The sequence below is a fragment of the Microtus ochrogaster genome, linkage group LG8 (genome assembly GCF_000317375.1).
Source record: "Microtus ochrogaster isolate Prairie Vole_2 linkage group LG8, MicOch1.0, whole genome shotgun sequence".
NCBI classification, from domain to species: domain Eukaryota; kingdom Metazoa; phylum Chordata; class Mammalia; order Rodentia; family Cricetidae; genus Microtus; species Microtus ochrogaster.
Window position 1 is genome coordinate 7,567,187 of NC_022033.1, and position 9,096 is coordinate 7,576,282.

A 9,096-nucleotide genomic window follows, 5' to 3' on the forward strand; every position below is an offset into this window, starting at 1 on the left:
TGTGTCTGTGTCTGTGTCTGTGTGTGCAGGGATGGGAAGCCATTCACTAGAGCATGGTCAGCTTACCACGGACCACACCCCCAAAATATCTTATCCCACCCCTCAATAGTCATCAACTACTAATAACTCACAGCTAGGAGTGGGGCTTCATGAGTCCCACCCCCATCCCTGGGCCAGTGCTGTCTGGACTGATTTTATACAGATCATGTGTAAAAGCCACAGTTGCTGTGTGTTCCTGAGAGCAATGGCAGTGTGAAAGCCCGGAGACACTGTGCCGCTATAGTCTTCTACTGCATCTGTCTCTTACAGCCTTCCTATCCTCTAGCCTGTAATGTTCCAAGGGCCATAGATGTCTCATTTAGGACTAAACACACCATGAACACATATTCTCTGTACCTTGACAAGTAGTGGATTTCAGTATTAATCCCCATCAACTGCTGTAGAAGTTTCTCTGACAAGGACAGCTGCTCTAATCTAGGAGAAGAGAGATGGGTATTTAGAAGAAAGCTTGATGCTATGTCAACTTAGCAACAATAGTGATAACAAGTACACATCCTGAGGTTTGCCTCTGGAGGAGGGCAAGGCACTAGGGCCCCTCACCTCTCTTATCCTATACACAACCTGATGCAGATGGTTGGTAGCTTCCCTCTGAGTTCTAGGACATTGGAAGATTTAGAATCTGGTTATCTAGGAATGAGAACCTGAGTATCCAGCCAAGTACATGATAAATACAAACTCTCTCACAGCATTTTCTACGAGTCACACTCAGCCTATTGATGCCATTGTTCCTCTATAAGAAAGCCAACAAAGTGGTCGATAAGCCTGCACCTGGTAATTGCAAGAAAACACAGTAACCTTGCACCAGATCATACAGATCTTAGGTTTAAAACTGGACAACCAGACATCAGAACTTCCTTTTCCAGGTCTCCTAGTCTATGGTCCCTCAAAGGACATTGCTCTTGGCTGATGGCAACTGGCCCTCTTTAAGTAGTTGGTCATGTCAAGAGAGATTGGAAGGGAGATTATTAGCGATATGAGAGACTAAGGTCTGGGAAAGCGGGCTAGATCCCAGACTACTTTCTCAAGGGGACAGCACACATCCCCGAGGACAAGCAAGTAGGTCCATCAGTAAAAGCAGCTGACCGGACACCAAGGGTTTATGGGAGTGAAGATCTCTCCTCCCCTGCACGCTTGCTTGGCCCAGTTTCCCCTGCTGTGAGCCCTGCCTGAATGGAAACTCATCCAGTGCCAGTTTCATTCTGCTCAAGTCAATGCCAGTCAGATGAGCCCCGTGAGAGCATATTTCACATAGGGCTGGGACTCACCAAAGTCCAACATGAAGCTCATTGCATCCCTGTGGGGTTTGGTGTGGTAGAGGACCACACCCCTACAGTAACTAAAACCATTGCAGTTCCTCAACTAGGACTAAAGCTGGCTATCAATCACCAGTGTACAAGGGATATTTAAAACATTCTAAAGTGGAATTCCACAAAAGATCCCCCAACACTGACCGTCTTCCTATCTCTCCTGGACCCTGCATCCCATGCATGACACTCACCTAGATGTTCCATCATCCGAGATGATGACTCAAGGACAAGCTCCCTCATAAAGCTTTGGCTGGTCTTCAAATCAGGGGCAGGAGGCTATTATAACAGCAAAGTCAGCTCATCGGGGAAGAAGGCAGCAGGCATCGCTGTCTTTCAAAGGTAAACACCCTACCTCAATGTTAAATTCTAATGCTGTACTGACAGAAAGCACCCCAACCCAACACTTGAGCAACTATGAAGAGCTTTATCCCAAGAAGACCTTATTCCCTGTAACAGAAAGTAGGGATTTGACCTGGGAGGCTGTAATGTGCTAGTCTCTGACTGTGACTACCCCAATCTATGAACGCCAGATCTTGTCCACCAGGACCTGTCATCCTATTGGCTCCTAGGATTCCAGTGATACTCATTAAGTATATCAAAATACTGAATGGATTTCCTTATTATGGACTTGTTCATGTTTTCTGTGTATGGGTGTTTTATCTGCACCTATGTCTGTGCTCTGTGTGTGCTTGGTATCTACTGAGTTCAGAGCAAGGCACCTGATCCTCAGGAGCCATAGTTACAGGATGATTGTGAGCTTCCATGTGGGTGCTGGGAACTTGATCCTCTGGAAGAACAGCAATCGCTCCTATCTCCTGAGCCACCCTCCAGCCCCGGAAAGAATTTCTTAACGTGAAAATTTAGCTACTGTGTCTACCTTCATCTGGCAAGACCAAAAAGCAGCAGGCGCCATTTAAAAACCTACTCCAGGGGCTGGAGGGATGGCTCAGCAGGTAGAAGCCCTGCCTCCTTCTCAGCAGCCACTTGGCAGCTAACAACCAAGTGTAACCCCAGTTGCTGCATGCCGTGCAGTATTTCATTTTGTTCTCAGGAAAGTTTAACAGTTCCTCTCTGAAGGAAAAAGAAAGAAAAGCCTCATGTCCTCAGCAGGACGACAGAATCCAGTTGAGTTTATACAAAGGCAGCATAGGACCTGACAGAGCACACCCCACATTCAGAATGCTCCCCAGATTCAGAATGCTGTCTTGGGGGAGCTGGCATCCCTGCATCCCTACAGCAAACACAGCACCACTCAGGCAGGACACTGGCTTCACCTCTAAGCATCAGTACGGGACATTACTTGCCGGTGGCTCAAAACGCTTTCTCCCTCCTCAATACACTTCATTGTTAATTCCTGAGATGATAATTATGAAGTCAATGCAAAGAACATTTAGGGCTGAGGGGATAACACCACTGGGACTACAGAGGCAATAGGAAATGGAGCTCATTATGGCCGGCGCTCACAGCGGGTGGTTCATGCACGGGCGGCCAGAGTAAAAGATAACAGCAAGAGGGTTTTGCTTCTCTATATTTTTAATCCAAATCTTTACTTGTACCCAGTTAACACTTGTCAGCAAGGACCTGAAGAAAAGAAGCATCCTGTATTCCAGTTGCAAAAGGGAAAGCCAAGATGAACGAGAGGTTTCTCGACTACTGCGTTTCCCATCTCTCCAGCACTTAGCAACAGAGTTCTATGTGTTGGTGAGCAGGTGCCACTGTGAGTGAGCACACACACTGATGTGTGTGTGTGTGTATGTGTGTGTGTATGTGTATGTGTGTGTATGTGTGTGTGTATGTGTGTGTGTATGTGTGTGTGTGTGTATGTGTGTGTGTGTGTGTGTATGTGTGTGTGTGCGATGCTCAGAGGACATTCTCAGATGTCCTCCGTGCTTTGCAATTCGTTAGAGGGAGGGTCTCTGTTGATTGCCCCCGGCCTGCACCTCTGCCTCCAGTCTGGCAGTAGGAATGCTGGGATTGCAGAGGCACGGTACAGTGCCTGGCTTTGTGTGGGTTTCTGGGGATCTAAACTCCAGTCCTTGTGCTTGAGTGGCAAACATTTCACCCACTGAATGTAGTTGAGCGCTAGATGTTGCATGAATTTTAATAATTCTTAATAATAAAATCCCAGAGTCAGATATTAGGGGGTGAAAGCTGAGAGCTCAGAGAAGTGGTGAAACCGGCCACTAGAGAGACCTTTTCCTCTACGGAATCTTCAGGCTGAAGGCTCAATCCTGTCTCTACCAATCCTCAGTCTGCACGCTCAGCCTGCATCTTCAGATTGCCAGCTGCCTCCACCAAACCTCAGACAGCACTGCTCTTGTCTCCTCCCACCCAATCATCCTCTTTCCATCCAGTCACACCACTCCCTAGTGCTGGGACTGAAGGTGGGAGCCACCACCACCTGGGTGCTAGTGGCCTGGCTCTGCACTCTGATCTTCAGGAAAGAGTCATTTGTTAAGACACAAACAAAATATCACGGCAACTGAGCCGTATCCCAAAGCGAGCCCTGGGCATTTTAGGATACCCTCACTGAAAATGTGCTGAACTTATGAAGAAAACCAAGTGAGACACCAGGCAGACTGCTAAAATGCCATGATCTACAGGCGAGGCACAGGAACTCACATAATACAGTTAGCGTCGGCTTTGGCCCTTACTCAGTTCTACAAACTCTTTGTGCTGGCGTGCTCTCTTTCTGCACACATCTGTGCGCTACGATGAATGAGTACAATATAGAAAAGAGTGAACTTGTCATGATTTTGCATTTAGCATTATCCTTCCGTGGTATGTTTATCCGCTCATCCAGCCCGCAGTTTGTCTATCTGACCATTGGGGAATGCATGCTGTATTCAATTAATTCTGATCCTTGTTCCAGGATACGTCAGAGGAGAACGGCATTACAACGGGATGTACAAGTCCTAATCGAATGAGAAATTTAGTATAGAAACAATCACAATTCCCAAGAAAATTCTTCTCCCAAAAGACTATAATGCAATATTTCTCAGCCCTGGCTTCCCCAAACACAAACAGCATGGCGAAGCCCCAGGAATTGTGTGGAATTTAAGGGCTCTTTCTATAGGCAAAAAAAAAATCAGACATCAGAGTTATAACCCAGCTCAGCCCCATCTTGTAGCCTAAGTGTCTATGGAGAAGGAGGATGTAGAGAATACCTGGAGTTAGAAGTAGCAATGATTTTTTTTAAATCCCATCTTCAATTTTGTGAGATCATAAAACTTACTGACTGGAAATAAGATGTTTTTCTTATCAAGAATATTAGTGATATTTCCTGTTTATGATAACTTTTCACAAGACTTCATGATCTTTTTTTCTCAATGAGATTTGAGGCAAAACACAGACTGGAAAGAAACTTCTCCTAGAAAGAAGGGGGCAGCATGAAAGGGACAATGGAAGATGATGGGGGTCAATGCAGGCAAATGCATAAGATATATACAAAGATACATATGTGAAATGGGAAAGCCATTTTTGTGTCTGTCTTTCTTTAAATGTGGGCTGAAATACACTTAAAATTTAGTCACTCTGTTCAGAAAATTGCTTGAACATTAAGCTCCCTATTTTCTTTCTGTCATAGCAAGATGATCTGAGCCTCCTTGGCCCAAATGAGCCTCCTGGTTGGGGGGGGGGGGGGGGGCGGGAGTGCGGGGGCGGGAGTCAAGCACAGAGCCAATCACACGCCCCGCCCCCTGCATTTCCCAAGTACTCCATCCCAGTTTGAATTTACGGCTGTAAGTTCAGAGGAATATTACTTCTGTGAGGTCACTAGCTGCTAAGACACTGGGATGCAGGCATCTGTAAAAGCAGGACTCTGAGAACACATTCACACCACGCCGGCTTGAAGAAACGCAGTTCGTCCATCTTCCGATGGGAGGATGGGAGCTTCAGATTGTTCTGCCTCACACCTGCCTGCTTCTGCTCCGGGAACCACATGGCTAAGCACCGTTCAAGAAAACATCCTGTGTCTCAACTATGTTGGAACCTATAGGTATAGCTCATCTTTCTCAGATATTCAAACCAGGTTCTAAACAGGGTGACTGAGGGCCTGAGATTCAAAAACTTCCACAGCCACACGGTTTCCATGAATGAGAAGGAGGTAACCTTAGCATACCTAAAACTCCCTGCTCACGTTCTCTAGAAAGCATCACCCTGAGCTGTTTCAATGCGTCAGTTCACGTCTTCCTCACACGCCCCTTAGCGATACCCGTTTCCTCTAGGGCAGCAGACACAATGTCATCTACCCTTTGCAGTTGGGTAAAAGGGAACACGGAAATCTGAAAGAACTTGGACATACGCCCACCACGCGGTCAGGGGCAAATGGAGCTGAGTTTCAAGTCAAAGTTCAACTTTGTGTTTTAAGTCCCCCAAACACTTCGTCCGCTTTCTAAAACCTGGCTGCTGCTTTCTACAGCGTCCTCCAGTTCTCGGGTTGGGCTAGAGGGCTCTTACTTGCTCATTAGAGTTGACTGACCGGACTGCGAGGGGAGGCTGCTGTTAAGAGCACCTGTTGCTCTTGCAGAGGACCTGAGTTCAGTTCCTAGCACCCACATGGCCACTATGTATGACTCCTGCTCCAGGGGATCCAGTGCCCTCTTCTAACTTCCGTGGGCACCAGGCAAGCACGTGGTGCACATACATAGTGCGGACAAAATACCCATTAGCATAAACCAAAACATCAATCTAAAAATCATTTTTAAAGATTTGAGTAGATGGATGACAGATATTACAAGGTTCCCTGATTGATACGACAGCCCTTTACAGTTTGGAAAGCTCTTGTCCTCCATCTGTTCCGGCTACTTGCTCACTCCTTTGAACATAATTAATTATTTCTTTATTTAAAGTTACACAAAGAATATGACCATCAAAGAATCAACCATTTCTGTCCTTCGCTAGTTTCTCTTTCCCCTTTTGAGTGGCACTTCATGGCTCACAACTTTCCTAAGCCCTCTTCACAGAGAAACTGTAGCTAGCATCTCATCAGTACAGGCATTCTGACCGTGATTCCCTACGAGGCCTGTTATTCTGAGATTATTTGTACCTCGAATGCATGTTTAGCGGTTGGCAGTCGGAAAAGCTACTATTTTACATGCAAAGACTGAATCAAGTGAATGCCAGTCAACTCCCCAATCACATCATTTATGTACAGTATTTAGAAGAGCAAAGTTGCAGCTCAGCAGGCGTATTCCACCTGACAGGAACCTAGAAAGGGTTGCACTTCAGCAAAAATCCAAAGGGTATTTTGTAGAGACATTTCGTTTGCCTTTCATCTCAAATACCCTGACCTGTTTGCTAATGGGGGAAATATTTTAAATGCCCTGAATCTTGGAATTATAGGATAGTACAGATAAATTTAACCAAGTTATATAAGGCACCCAAATTAAACCAGTCTACCCACAAATAAGAGATATAATATAATGATATATATATATAATGATATAAAGAGATATAATATGATATGTATCATATTATATATCATAAAATGATATATAATGATATATAATAAAAATGCCATGTAAAAAGTATTCATCATCAGTCATATAACATGACTGAGGCTTTATCAGATTTGAGAGTGGTTACAATGTGTGTGTACATACATGTTAGTATAATCAAAATCTTTATGAAGTTATTAATTTAATATTTAACTAACTGAGCCACTGATTGGCCATGTGATTCCCAAGAAATTAAACAAGCAAGTTCAATAACAAAGGGAAGTAAAAATGTGACCCTGTCTTCCACCCCATTTGAAAGTGACAAATTATCCAGCCGAATCTGAGTTAGCCCTGCTAAAATTCTTGACCCATCCAGTGTGGAGAATATTTTCCATTCCCTTAATAATATTTATGGGAAACTAATTCTAATGTATAAAATGTAAATTTGGCTAAATCTATTCCAAATAAAATGACTTACTTTGCATATTTAAAAACAGAGATGGTGTTTTGCTTCTGAATTTCCCTATCATCACGGTAGTCTTCAAGAATAATTATCTTTTGCACTCCAGCCTGGTTCTCAATATTAAAGATTTTTATGAACACCGCCTTTTGTTCATTATTGCTGGGTATCTCTGTCTCCCCAGTAGACTCGAGCTTCAGAATCCTATTAATGTAATATGTTTGATTTCTGAATTTGCAGACATGGAAAATGTGATTAAATCCCAGTACGTCTAGCATGTCAGCTTTATGATGTTTCAAGTTAAGTTCATTTCATACTAATTTAGGGTAAACTTTCCACTTTGATCCACAGTAAGGCATCTGAATGCCTAGTGTACAATGAGTCTGCTTGTGGAAAGGGTGGGAAAACTCAAGGTGGTGCCAGATAAAAACAGCTTTGTAGGGTGCTCTGGTATGAGGAGATAGATGAGTTCCTGGAAAAGTTAGGGGACAGGAAAGTCCCTTTCAAGTTCAGAGTACACCGTTTTTTTTTTCTCTGCTTGTCTATCGCTTGATGTCATGGGTGTCTGTCATGTCTGTCATGGGTGCTGCAGCAGACAGAGAATCTCACCAAGAGGCTAAGCCTCCATCTTCCAAAGGAGCAGACAAACAGGGTACACATGTTTTATAATTCTATTTACCCAGGGTACCTATAATGGGCCAATTCATAGATACAAAAGGTAGTTTGTGAATTACGCTGGACTGGAGGAGAGGAGAATAGGGAGTGATTATTTTATGCACCCAGAATTTCTGTTTGGGATACTTAAAAGTTTCGGCAACAGCAGGGCGATCATGATACAACACTGAATGTGTTTGCTTTGAGTGAACTTGTATAGTTGAAAAGAGTTTTGGGGGCTTGAAGAGATGATTCAGTGCTTAAGAGTGCTTGCTATAGATCATGAAGACTGAGGTTTGGTTCCCAGCACCCATGTCAGGCAGCTCACCAAGGCTTCAAATCCACCCATGGGAGATCTGGTGGCCTTTTCTGTTCTATGTGGGAACCTGAACACTTACGGGCAAATACACTCACATACACACCCACAGCCACCTACACCCCAATTAAGTCTTTAAAATAATTTATTGGTAACTTTTACATCATGATTAAGTTTTGAGATTCATCATGGATGTAGCATTGCCAGTATTTCATTCATTTATAAGGTATGATCATCTCTCTTGTGTGCACACACCACATGTTTACACATCTGCTTCTACCCTCTAGTTACTGTGATCAGCACCATTATCAACACTGGTGAATGAGTTTGAACTGCTCTATCTTTACTTGCATGAGAAATAGTGCTATGACCTTAACTGGAGGAATTCACTGTTGACTGAATCTTAAGCTCCATCTTATGAACCTTCCAATTGGAACTAACCAGTCTAATAGGCTGGACCAAAATGTGTCCTGGGGACTTGCCTCCTGCCCATCTTCAGTTCCTTGTATCGTTTTCAACTACTATTTTCCAGCCCACGTCAGAAGGAACTATTAGCAAATCCATTTTACAAACTACAAACCAAGTAAGAATAAATTAGGGATTTTGCTCAAGATAAATCTGATGTAAAATTGAAACACAATGTTTTTTTTTTTTCATTTTTGAGGCTGTACTCTGGTCCTAGGCTTAACTACTAAAATATAAATTGTTTTAAATGCTGATTTCTTATCTATTAGAGAGAAGTTGAGAGGAAGAAGGAAAGCATTGTGTAAAGATGGAAACAAGCTTGAAAAGAATTTCAATGCACAGGGAAATTTAAAAGATGATAACAATACAAGGTGAAATATCGAGAAAGTGTAGGTC